Raw genomic sequence first — 14,765 nt, 5'->3', positions numbered from 1 at the left:
ATGTTTCATCAGTGAAAGGTCACAGGTCACGTATGTAAATGTTGTATCATTCACTGTGAGACCCTCACGGCTCTGGCTTCTGTTCATTAAAGTGTTTAAAAGCATAGTTGCATACACAAGACTAGTATTATTATATATTATATTATATTATGCATAATTATTATTTACAATTTTATATTTTTATTATTTTTTTCTGTTGATTAAAGCACAATATTTATGAGTTTTTCAGAAGATATTCATATATGTGTCCCTGGAGCACAAAAGCAATCTTAAGTCGCTGGGGTATATTTGTAGCAATAGCCAAAAATACATTGTATGGGTCAAAATTATTGATTTTTCTTTTATGCCAAAAATCATTAGGATATTAAGTAAAGATCATTTTCATTAAGATATTTTGTGAATTTTCTACTGTAAATATATCTCAAAACTTAATTTTTGATTAGTAATATGCATTGCTAAGGAACTTCATTTGAACAACTTTAAAGATGATTTTCTCATTTAGATTTTTTTGCTCCCTCAGATTCCAGATTTTCAAATATGATGAGAGATGATTTATTCAGCTTCAGATGATGTATAAATCTCAATTAAAAAAAATTGACACTTATGACTGGTTTTGTGGTCCAGGGTCACACACACACAATGTCACAGTTTCTGGCATTGTATTTTATTTATTTTCTTTCACCCGAATGAATTTTAAACAGCAAACATTTTTCCCAAACACTCAGTTCTTGGTGACTGATTTGATGTTTTAATTTTCATGCAGTCGACACGTTTTCTGTCTGCGACACTGAAACTGAACACGGTTTGATATATAAACAGCAGTAGGGTTGCCAGACATTGCATAATCCGCTTCTGAAATAAAGAAATCAATGCAAGTGTTTGAATACAGAAACACACTTGTGTTCTTCACACAGAATTTGTGCTTTAGATCTGTTTTCATCTTTGAAGGTTTGACACAAACGTGCTCAACATCCATGAAATAACAAACACGACAGTCTACAGAGGGACAAAAGCAGGACGATGATGAAATGGATCGTTTGACGGAATAATTCAAGTGCTACCATTGAAACTTCAGACTTACTTTACTGCGGTGACAAAGTTCTGCCGAGTCGTGCTGCTTCTCAGATGTTTCTCCTGAAAAAAGTTGAACTCACACGAGTCTCAAGCTGAGCTCAACTTTCCAGTGACCAAAGTCTGCAATCAAAATCTCAATAAGAACCCAAACATAAAATGAGCAACGTTCATTTTATAGCTCTAAAATCTTACTGAATGACATCTAGTGACTCACATGTTAGCAACTGCCTAGCAACCACCAATAACAACCTAGCAACCAAACAGCAATGTAGTAAAGCAGTATCATTGAGATACTAATATAGTCTTTATTCATATTTGAATGTTTTTAATTTTTTTATTTGATTAAGTTTGAATAAGTCTATATAGTTTTCCAGTTTTAGTTATTCTGTTACTTAAACTAAACTTAAAATTGTCATTTTTTTTAAGTTTTTAAAAATATTTTATTTAATTTTAGTTGACATTTTTAATAACAAAATTATTCAAAATGATTTTAGTTTTAAATAAGAATAATCCTATGTATGTAATGTGTATTTTTTTAATTCATTGCATATATATCAGATAAAGTTAAAATACAGAAAATTAAAAAATTGCTGAAATAAATTACTTTTACATTTTATATATTTTATTTTATTTTATTTTATTTTAATTAAAGCTTTGTATTTTAATTAACAATGTTCTATTGTGCTAGTTTTAGTTTACTGTAAGAACCCTTTCCCCTCTTCATGTTAAAACACAATATTTCCTTCAGAAAATGTAAATATTCTAGTTTTTACTTTCATTTCTAAAAAGAAACATCTGAGACAATGCTCATCCTTAAAACAAGAGTCTCCTGAGCTGTAAGAGAGTCTCCTGAGCTGTAAGAGAGCCTCCTCTGAGCAATATTCATAATTTTCCTTTGGGACGACACACTTTAGTGCTCCACATCTGCTCTTACAGTCGGATTGACAGTGAAATCCCTGCTGGAGACGAGTTTCCAAAGTCACATTGAGAGCCATTCCCATTGGCATTCAGTCAGTGGCACACCTGTGGCTCTAGTGTGTGTGTGTGTGGGTCACAGCTGCCATCATCTTCCCCAAATATCCCCCCGTTTCTTATCTCTTTTTCTATTTATATCGCCGCTCCGTCCTTCAGGAGTCATAGCGACGCCTGCGTCACCACTCCAGGTGCTCTGTGGGCAGTCGCCATGGTTACGGCGACGAGATTCCGCCCAATCAGGCGCTGACGGGAGTCACGGGGAGACTCTGTGTGTCTTAGTTTCAGGAAAACATGTGTCACGTGATGTTTTTCCAGCAGACAGAGAATCAATCCCTGATGTAGTCCTGATTCTGTCGATTGTGAATTACAGATGAAAGTGATTCTGCCGGTGCTTTTCTGTTAATAAACAACAAGGTTCATTTGCATCTCATCACATAATGCAACACAAGCTTTCAAAACACTGATGCTTTGATAAAAAAATTATACTTTGGACCAGCTTAAAAAATTTGTTACGGCCAAATTTTTTTTTTTTTCTTGAATTATATTTATGGTTTGGTTCAAACCTTACATTTTTATTTAATATTAATCAAAAACATTTTCCTAAATACAAAAACATTTATACACAGTAAAATATTTATTACTATTATTTGTAATTTTATTATTATACTGTATTATTATTATTATTTATTATAACCCAATCAAATTGTTTTCTTTAGACACGAGCACAAATATATTACTTATAAATGTGACATTTTAATATATATATTTATTATATATTATTATATATCTATATATAATATATATATATATAGATAATATATATACATACATATATATACTTGGCTTTTGACAAATTTAAGGGCCCCATAAACAAAAGCTAAACATAAGATACATTTTGTTAGTCATTGTTTAATTTAGTTTACTTACTTTAAATAAAGTCAGAAATATTGTCTTCAAAAGATCTTAATGTCTTTGTCATGTCTTTTTAAAAAAGGCATAATCTTAATTGTTATGCACCACCAAAATAAATAAATAAATAAATAAATACAAGCAAGCTTTAACGACAGCAAACTTATTGTGGGTTTTACAAATTTAATTTAATTAAATTTTATGTTAGTATATAACAGAAAAGATTATGCATACATATATTCAGCACATCAGCACTATATCAAAAACTATTCAAACAACATTGTTTATTTTAATATTTTTCTATGGGAGAGTTATTTGATTTCAGACAAACTGAGCATGATTTTCAATGAGCCCTATATAAATATGTGCTTTAAATGAATGATACAGTAATTGCACTATTTTTTGTAAGGAATATAGAAATCTGATTGAAAACACTGTCACACAGTTTAGCTTATTATGGGTTTTATGAACTTACATAACAAAAGAGACACAATGTTTTGTTTGCACAGTTTATTACAGATGAGAAAACATCTGCACAAACAAACTTGCCTGTATTCTGATTGCACCTCGCTGTGTCTTTAATAAGTGCAAAGGAGGGGTCGATATAACGGAGGACTTTCCTGGAAACGATGCATCAGGGTTATTGTCCGTTCATCAGGAGCGTCTGCCTGCGATGCTCAGATTTACTGCAACACAGAATCACATTCATCACTGAAAGGACAATACATTTCACTCTCAGCTTTCCATCGCCTTCACTGTGAAATTAATAGATGTAACCTTCGCAACCTTCTGTTAAATATAAAGTGTTTGCGGTCTCAGAGTCGCTGCTGATATTACTATTTTTAGAGTGTTGAGAAGTGATAAAATTCTCTGAAATCCATCCGAGCGAATAACCTCTGGATGTCAGCCACTGACATCTGAGCAGGGAAATAATAAGAGACAGCTGTTGTTATTGTTTTGTTCACGACATGAAATTCCAGAGATCACAGAAAACATGAAGGTCAAAGGTCAGCACAGCTACAATAACTGACCTCTCTGCAGTGTCCCACAGCTGAAGACAGTCAGCTCTTGTTTAAAGTCCTAAAACTGCATATCCATCCTCAATAATGAGAGAGAATAAATCATATTACATTCACAAAAATGCCTGAAAGATCCACTGTTTGTATGCTTTCTCGTGTTATATTGCCCACGTAAAAGTGAAACAAGAATACAATTTAAAGGAATAGTTCACCCAAAAATGAAAATATGCTGAAAAACTAAAATACATAGAGTCCATAATCCATAATAACACTTCCTCCAGTGAAAAAGTGCATCTCCTGTTGTCTCTCACATGCTGCACATCAAAATCCAGACACATATTTGTTTTAGAGCTGTTTAAAAACGCTGCTTGATCTGTGCAGATTTCTCTCCTGATTCACACCAGAACACTTTTTCACTGGAGGAAGTGTTATTATGGATTATAGACTCATATTTTAAATTAAAAACATCTTAATGCTGGATTTGTTTCATCTTTTGTCTTCTCCAGATGTTAACTGCTGGACTGGAGTGCTGTGGATTACTTGTGTATTATTGTGATGTTTTTATCAGCTGTTTGGACTCTCTCATTCTGACTGCACCCATTCACTGCAGAGACACTGATACAATGCTACATTTCTCCAAACCTGATGAAGAAACAAACTTATCTACATCTCGGATGACCTGAGCTCATTTTCATTTTTGGGTCAACCTTTACACAAGCAGCATGTTACAAAGAGTTTGTGGTATCAAAAAGCAATTTCAATATGTGGCAGCATGTCTTTACATTAAACAGAAACAAAGCACATACAAAGCACATACTGTTAGTATGAAGTAGTTATTAGTACTAATACAGTACTGTTATTGTTAACAGTACATGTTCAGTAATTGAAATACAGCTAAATAAAATATAAATATTAGATTGAGTTTAAGTACTTAAATTACTAAATCTAAAAGAGAGAAGGAAAAAAACACAAGTAATAAAAATAGGCAAATCTCATAACAAAATTACTAATAAAAATTATAATAATAATATGAATAAATAACAGAATATTAAACTAAAACAACAGTACTTTACACTAAAAATGATTTTTCAAAGTTTACGTGTTACATGTTACAATGTGTTACTTTACTAGAAAAATGTAATCTGATTATGTAACTCGGGTTACTACCCCAACACTGCTGATGAATCATTCATAATAACACTAGGAGCATGCATTAATACAATAAATAGTCACTCTCAGGTGTTATTGTGCATCAAGTGCTTGGTTGACACAAGAGCTGGTCGCTGCAGATGTTCAAGGTTGCTTGGTTTGTGTCTCTGCTTTCTGAAAGCTGTAGCCAAACTTTCCAGGTTGAATATAAATCAAAGTGATCTCCAAAGGAAAGTACGCTCCATACTTTTCTGCTTTCAGTGCTTCCTCATTGCCCTTATTTAAATCAGGCTGTTTTTTGGCACTTTCCTGCTGAGTGGCGTGTCACTCTGATATATAGACTCATTTCCATTGATGAAGAGTCAGACACACAGAGGGCAAACACTTTCAAACCTGCAGAATCACTCAGAAGTTCAGCTCTACATTTCATGCATGTCACTGACTCTGTCCTGCCCTTATACGTCTTCTAAAACTGAGACGCTCTGAAACTATCAACAGTTTAACTCACATGTGCATCGCATTATCATGACATTATCTGATGAACACATCCATTATGATATCACACACATCTTAAATCATCCTGGACTTTAGTATCTCACTTCTAAATGGTTGAGTCCAGGTTGTTTTTACGGGTCGATTGCAGCAGACGTTCACACAGACAAACTCTGCTGGGAGTTCGCGATCCGTCCAGGTTCATGGAAGTCATTCATCGCTCATTTCCGTCACTGAAGTGGATCTGATCCGGTTTCCTTCCGCTGATTTTCACTGGAAACTGCATTAATTTTGCACAGTTGTATTGCATTTGAATTTTGGCCCTTGGCAAAAGCATGCTGATTCAATTCCTAAAATTTAATTAAAGTAGAGAACAAGATTTTAATTTCAATTTTAAAAAAGATTATGGAATGGAACGAGCACATACACACACACACAAACACACACCCACATATATGTGTGTGTGTGTGTGTGTGTGTGTGTGTGTGTGTGTGTGTATTTATTAAATAAAAAATTAAATAAATAATTATATATTAAATAAAAAATATATAATAATAAATATATTTACATATATTTTATATTTAAATATAATATATAATATATATTACACTATATTTAAATATTATAATATATGTTAAAAAATGAAATGAAAGATTAAATGAATAATTATATATATATGTGAATATATATAGAATAGATTATATATATATATCTAATCTATATATAAATATATTATATATATATATATATATATTTGCATTTATCTTTTTATATTATATTTGTATTCATATTTACATAAAATAAATATTCCTATATAAATACATTTAAATATTATAATATATGTTGATATTAAATAAAAGATTAAATTAATAATTGTATATCTATATATATATCTATATATATATATATTATAATATATATATATATATTTACATATTTATAATATACCATAGAAATTAAAAGATTAAATTAATAATTTATATATATATACATATATATATATAGATATATATATATATATTATATATATTTTTTTTTTTTTTTTTTACTGTATCCTGTTTAAGAGGCTCCGGGACATTGGCCTGGGCACTAAGGCAGTTGATTGGTTCAGAAACTATCTTGCCAACAGAACTCAAACTGTAGTTGTCGATGGGCATAGTTCTGCCTCACTGGGGGTCCGGCGAGGTGTCCCTCAAGGGTCTATCCTTGGTCCGGTCCTATTTACCATCTACATAAACACTGTTGCCTCTGTAGCAGATAATGGCAAAATACACCCCTATGCAGACGACACAGTACTATATTGTTCTGCCCCCACCCTAGCTCAAGCTTATCAATCATTACAGCAGTCTTTTAATTTATTACAGGCCACCTTCATTGAACTTAGACTGGTATTAAACGCTGGTAAAAACTAAGGTGATGCAGTTCACAAAGTCTCGCACAGTACCCTCATCAACCACCTTAGCCATTTCCACACTGGATGGGAAGTGTGTTGAAAATGTTTCATCTTATAAATATCTTGGTCTGTGGATTGATGAAAAGTTAACCTTCAAAGTTCATATTGATAAATTAGTGAGAAAGCTGAGAGTAAAGCTTGGCTTTTATTTAAGAAATAAATCCTGTTTCACTCTCCAAGCAAGGAGGAAATTGATCAGTGCCACTTTCTTACCAGTCTTGGACTATGGGGATGTTATTTATATGCATGCTGCCTCTACTATGCTGCATACACTTGACACAGTTTACCATGGTGCATTACGGTTCATTATTAATGCCAAGTCACGCACCATCACTGTCGACTTTATGAGGCGACTGGTTTTAGCTCCTTAGGTCTGCGTAGATGGTTCCACTGCCATATTTTTATTTACAAAGCTATTAGCGGTGATCTACCCAGCTATCTTAACAATCTGTTGACCTGGAATCATTCCATTTACAATCTCCACTCTGTTAACATTCTGGTTCTAAATACCCCACGTATAACAACTGAATTTGGTAAGACTGCTTTTAGTTATGCTGCTCCTTGGTGTTGGAATTTGCTCCAAAAAGTTTTGAAGCTTTCTGTTTTTATTCCACTTGAACATTTTAAACAATTACTTAAATGTTCTAAATTTGAACAATGCACATGTTTTTAATAACCCTCTTGTGTCATTTTAAATTGTTTACCATGTATTGTAAATCTGTTTTGTTTGTTGACATTTGTTGTTACATTCTTATTAAATTATATAAAATATATTTATTTTTTGGGCCATGCTAGATAAACACTGTTTCCCAGAATGCTCAAATTTAGAATTTATATATTCACAAACATTTTAAATGGTTATGTCAATTTTTCTTTGTATTAATTATTTATTTATTTAATTATTTAATTATTATTAATTATTATATTATATTATATTATATTAGATTATATTATATTATATTATATTATATTATATTATATTATATTAGATTGAATTATATTATATTTATCTATTTCTTTGTATAAAATTCTAATTCAGTTTTCTGTGGGTGTGGGTAACTGAAGAAAAATGCAGTTTTACAGTAATGTCCATAACACACGGATGACGTAAGGCTGTGTCTGACCTGGAGTGCAGCAGCTGAGTCTGACAGCATCATCCGCTCACATCAGGCTTTCCTGCACCGTCAGCAGCGGATCAGCTTTCTCCAGACACAGATCTGTGAATCATCTCTACAGACCAGCTGTCTGCTGGTAAACACGAGCCAAACCGGCACCGAGACCGGCTGCCCACAAACTCAATCCTTCCCTCCGGCGGCTGCTAATGCAGGATGAGCTCATGCTCTCAGAGACACACTCACTTAATACATCCATATATGATTTGATGTGATGTGATGTGACGAGACGAGACGTGACGTGACGAGACGAGACGAGACGAGACGTGACGTGACGTGACGAGACGAGACGAGACGAGACGAGACGAGACGAGACGAGACGTGACGTGACGTGACGTGACGAGACGAGATGAGTTGTGATGAGATGAGATGAGATGAGATGTGATGAGTTGAGATGTAATGTGATGTGATGAGATGAGAAGAGATGTGATGAGTTGAGATGTGATGTGATGTGATGTGAAGAGATGTGATGAGATGAGATGAGAAGAGAAGAGATGTGATGAGATGTGAAGTGATGAGATGTGATGAGATGAGATGAGATGATTGATGTGATGTGATGTGATGTGATGTGATGAGAAGAGATGAGATGAGATGATATAAGAGATGTGATGTGATGTGATGTGATGTGATGTGATGTGATGAGTTGAGATGTGATGTGATGTGATGAGATGTGATGAGATGAGAAGAGATGTGATGAGATGTGAAGTGATGAGATGAGATGTGATGAGATGTGATGTGATGAGATGAGGATGAGATGAGATGTGATGAGATGAGATGAGATGAGATGAGAAGAGACGAGATGTGATGAGTTGTGATGAGATGAGATGAGACGAGATGTGATGAGTTGAGATGTGATGTGATTGTTTTAGAATTGTTGTTGTTTTTTGTGAGGTGTTGAGATGTGATGAGATGTGATGTGATGTGATGAGAAGAGATGTGATGTGATGAGATGAGATGAGATGAGATGAGATGAGATGAGATGAGATGAGATGAGATGTGATGAGATGAGATGTGATGAGATGTGATGTGATGAGTTGTGATGAGATGAGATGAGATGAGATGAGATGAGATGTGATGAGTTTGAGAATGTAATGTGATGTGATGGGATGAGATGAGATGTGATGTGATGTGATGTGAAGAGATGAGATGAGATGTGATGTGATGAGATGAGATGAGATGAGATGAGATGTGATGAGATGTGATGTGATGTGATGTGATGAGATGAGATGTGATGAGTTGTGATGAGATGAGATGAGATGAGATGAGATGAGATGTGATGAGTTGAGATGTGATGTGATGAGATGAGAAGAGATGTGATGAGATGTGAAGTGATGAGATGTGATGAGATGTGATGTGATGTGATGTGATGTGATGTGATGAGATGAGATGAGATGAGATGTGATGTGATGAGATGAGATGAGATGTGATGTGATGTGATGAGATGAGAAGAGATGTGATGAGTTGTGATGAGATTGTGATGGGATGAGATGAGATGTGATGTGATGTGATGTGATGAGATGAGATGAGACGAGATGTGACGAGACGAGACGTGACGTGACGAGACGAGACGAGACGAGACGAGACGAGACGTGACGTGACGTGACGTGACGAGATGAGTTGTGATGAGATGAGATGAGATGAGATGTGATGAGTTGAGATGTGATGTGATGTGATGTGATGTGATGAGATGAGTTGAGATTGTGATGATGTTGAGATGTGATGTGATGTGATGTGCTTGTGATGTGATGAGATGAGATGAGAAGAGAAGAGATGTGATGAGATGTGAAGTGATGAGATGTGATGAGATGAGATGTGATGTGATGTGATGTGATGAGTTGTGATGAGATGAGATGAGATGAGATGAGATGAGATGTGATGAGTTGAGATTGTGATGTGATGTGATGTGTAATGTGATGTGATGAGATGAGAAGAGATGTGATGAGTTGAGATGTGATGTGATGTGATGTGATGTGATGAGATGAGAAGAGATGTGATGTGATGTGATGTGATGAGATGAGATGAGATGAGATGAGATGAGATGTGATGAGATGATGAGATGTGATGAGATGAGATGAGATGAGATGAGAAGAGACGAGATGTGATGAGTTGTGATGAGATGAGATGAGACGAGATGTGATGAGATGTGAAGTGATGAGATGTGATGAGATGTGATGTGATGTGATGAGAAGAGAAGAGATGAGATGAGATGTGATGTGATGTGATGAGATGAGATGAGATGAGATGTGATGAGATGAGATGTGATGAGATGTGATGTGATGAGATGTGATGTGATGAGTTGTGATGAGATGAGATGAGATGAGATGAGATGAGATGTGATGAGTTGAGATGTGATGTGATGTGATGTGATGTGATGTGATGTGATGAGATGAGATGTGATGTGATGTGATGTGATGTGATGTGATGTGATGGGATGAGATGTGATGTGATGAGTTGAGATGTGATGTGATGTGATGTGATGAGATGAGATGTGATGAGTTGAGATGAGATGAGATGAGATGAGATGAGATGAGATGTGATGTGATGTGATGTGATGAGATGAGAAGAGATGTGATGAGATGTGAAGTGATGAGATGTGATGTGATGAGATGTGATGTGATGTGATGTGATGTGATGTGATGAGATGAGATGTGATTGTGATGAGATGGATGAGTTGAGATGTGATGTGATGTGATGAGATGAGAAGAGATGTGATGAGATGTGAAGTGATGAGATGTGATGTGATGAGATGTGATGTGATGTGATGTGATGTGATGTGATGAGATGAGATGAGACGAGATGAGACGAGATGTGACGAGTTGTGACGAGATGAGACGAGAAGAGAAGAGAAGAGATGAGATGAGATGAGATGAGATGAGATGAGATGTGATGTGATGTGATGTGATGTGATGAGATGTGATGTGATGTGATGTGATGTGATGAGAAGAGATGAGATGAGATGATATAAGAGATGTGATGTGATGTGATGTGATGTGATGTGATGTGATGAGTTGAGATGTGATGTGATGTGATGAGATGTGATGAGTTGAGATGTGATGTGATGTGATGAGAAGAGATGAGTTGAGATATGATGTGAGGAGATGAGATGAGATGAGATGAGATGAGATGAGATGAGATGTGATGAGATGAGATGTAATGTGATGTGATGGGATGAGATGAGATGTGATGTGATGTGATGTGATGTGATGAGTTGAGATGTGATGTGATGTGATGAGATGAGATGAGATGAGATGAGATGAGATGAGAAGAGATGTGATGAGATGAGATGTGATGAGATGAGAAGAGATGTGATGTGATGTGATGTGATGTGATGTGATGAGATCTGATGAGATGAGATGTGATGTGATGTGATGTGATGTGATGTGATGTGATGAGATGAGATGTGTTGAGATGAGATGAGACGAGACGAGACGTGATGAGATGAGTGTAATGTCAATATCTCAAGTAAATCATTGAAGGTTTCTACACTGGAAGAGTCTAAAGTGTGACATCACAAGCTGATGGACAGTTCGTTTTGTGCCTGCACTGCACTGCTGCTGAAGTGTATTTTTGCTCACAGAAATTTTTAACAAATATAATGTAAGATAAATGAAAATTAAATTAAATAATAAAGATATATATATGTTAGTTATTTCTCTATCCAAATTATATATATATATATATATATATTATATATATAATATATCTATATATGTGTGTGTGTGTGTGTGTGTGTGTTGTGTGTGTGTGTATACGTTGTAATATATCTATATCTATCTATCTATATATATATATATATATATATAGATATATATATAATCAAAAAATATATAGATTACATTTTATATTTTTCTGTATGATATGTATGAAGTATTTATTACATATATTTTCAAAGTATAACATAATATAAGAATGTTATATAAATTATGTAGATTACATATTACATATAATCTATAATATATGATACATATATAAATGATAAAATAATATAAAAATAAATATTTACATACAAAATACATATAATTTAAATTATATTAATTATATTACATTTAAATTATTAATTTTAAGAAATACATATAATTTATATATAATCTAACAGTATATACATTATATATATATCATATATATATATATAATTATATATATTATATATATAATATATGATATATATATATATATATATATATATATATATATATATACTATATATATAGTGACACATGTACATGCACACATACATATCAATAACTTTTGAGTGTTGCACCAAAGCTAATGATGGAATAAAAGCACTGAATTTCCACTTATTTGATGGTTAAATTTTGTTCTCAGCATGTTTGTTTTATGGGCTGGTTATGTAGTGATATAATCTGTTGCCTCATTATTCATCTCTGAAATCAGCAGAATCAGCAGCAGGATATTAGTGTGTCCTCACATGTCTGTCTACATGTTGTGCTGAGAGAGGAAGAAGTTTATTCTCTGGCGGCTTCAGTGGTCTGTCGCTGCCAAGAATATCTCAATCTCAATCTCACCCTCGTCTCCTCAGCTTTCATCATAAACAAACCCAAAGGAGCCAGAAAATATCTCATTAATAACCATAGGCCGAAAGTCACTATGTTTACATGCATTTGGAAGATGCTTTTTTTAATCAACTTCTTTTTTAAGTGACTTGCAACATGCAAACATTGCATTTAAGGTCAGTTTTAGCAGAATTCGAACCCATGACCTTCATGTTGCTAGTGCATGATCTACGGTTTGAGCTGCAGGAAAGCATAGGCATGTGTTGAAAATAGTGTTTTTTCCTAATTTAACTGCTTGCTAAGCAACACATTGCAGATTATTTGGTGTTGAATGGGATAAAATATAAAATGGATCAAGATGCATGTTGAATTTCTGGTAGAACAAGTATGAACTCTATGATCCAAATCTACACTAATATATATATATATACGATAATACTTATATATATATATATATATAATATATTAGTATATATATATATATATATATATATATATATATAATATTAAGTATATACTAATATACATACTTCTCAGACTCAAGTTAACATCTGAATGAAGTTGAAATAATCTAAGAAGGCTGAAATGTTAAAATGAGAAGGTGTGTTTATTATTATTGTTAATTTTTCTATTGTTGTTATTTTCATATTCATGTTTATATGTCTAATATTTTACATTACATTAATAGTTTTTATTTTTATATTTTTCATTTTCATTTTCATTTCAGTTAAAGTTTTGGCAATTTGTTGTGTGCTTTTGTCATTTTTATTATTATTATTTTTTTTAAATGTCTATATGTATTTTTTATATATGTTTTTTCATTTTAGCTAAAGTTTTAGCAATATTGTTGTGTGTTTTTGCCATTTAATTTAATAATTTAAAAAAAAATTGTCCATAAATATTTAATTTTTTTCATATTTGTATAGTTTTTATTTCACTTTTAGTTTTGGTTATTTCATTTTAGCTCTCAGCTTAACGGACCCGAACGAAAAAGAACAAGCGAAGACAAGACTCAAGTAGAAACCGACTAAGAAAAGATACGGAATAAGAAAAAGAAAGAAAGAAAAGAACGAACGATGAAAGAAAAAAAGAAAGAGAGAAGGCAACTAGCCTTAATTAAAATAAGTTTTTCCAAGAAAATTGTTTTAGCGTTGATGATAATAACCCTTGCTGTATGACAACAGTACATTTGACCAATCTTGCTATTTTCAAGAAATGTTTTTTTTTTAGTTGATGATAATAACCCTTCTGTATGTAAATGTACATTTGACACATGCTTCTTGTTGAATCTTTGGATTATACTACTGCTGCCTACCGCAGTGGATTGTGGGTAATGGCATACTCTGCGTGACCTCAGAAAAGTTCCAGTAACATAGTAACAGTTATGAAATCCCCGTCAGGAGCTTTCACTTCTCTAGTGTTGCTTTCACTTCCGGCCACTGAATCAACAACACTGTAACTACTGCAGAGACACAGCACCTGCAGCAAAACAAACACACGGGACACACGCCAGTTTCACTCGGATCGCGAGACGGTTTCTTTCCGAGGAATGACGGACAGACTGTGACGGATCGCAAAAGTTCAACAAGAGCCATTCGAAATGTCACTTTCACTTCTGAAAATGAAATCAGCGGGTCATTCCTACGACGCAGCACAGTTTCACATCTCTGTGTGGCTTAAAACACTGAATACAATATTAAAATCACAACTCTGTCTTAAAATATTTCTGCTGCTTCGGGTTGAGTTGATTTTCACTTCTACAGTGAATCTGAATTTATAAGGAAATATTTCAATTGTTTCTTCTATAATGACACATTTTCAAGCAGAATGTTGTTTTTCTGTTGGTATTTTATAAAATATCTCTTTAACAAAATTAAATTGTTACTGGTTGGAAAATATTTTACTAAAGCACAAAAATATTTGACTAAAAGTTTGATGAGAATACAAAAATAAAAAAAAAATTAATTAAAATATAAAATAAATATATATTATTTAAATACTGTATATA

At 33.4% G+C, this 14,765-nt stretch overlaps 1 long non-coding RNA gene across 1 annotated transcript; it reads right to left on the bottom strand.

Moving 5' to 3' along the window:
• Nucleotides 1–3,508: 3,508 nt before the first annotated feature.
• On the bottom strand, nt 3,509–8,505 carry LOC122146665. The gene is made up of 3 exons (XR_006161197.1): nt 8,196–8,505; nt 5,726–5,968; nt 3,509–3,644 (listed from the first exon to the last, which is right to left on the bottom strand). It is a non-coding gene; the product is annotated as an uncharacterized LOC122146665 (long non-coding RNA).
• Nucleotides 8,506–14,765: the final 6,260 nt, after the last annotated feature.

Source organism: Cyprinus carpio, chromosome A11, assembly GCF_018340385.1.
Source record: "Cyprinus carpio isolate SPL01 chromosome A11, ASM1834038v1, whole genome shotgun sequence".
In the NCBI taxonomy this organism is placed as follows: Eukaryota; Metazoa; Chordata; class Actinopteri; order Cypriniformes; family Cyprinidae; genus Cyprinus; species Cyprinus carpio.
Note: the sequence above shows the minus strand (reverse complement) of the source record. Positions and strands in the feature narration are given on the sequence as shown.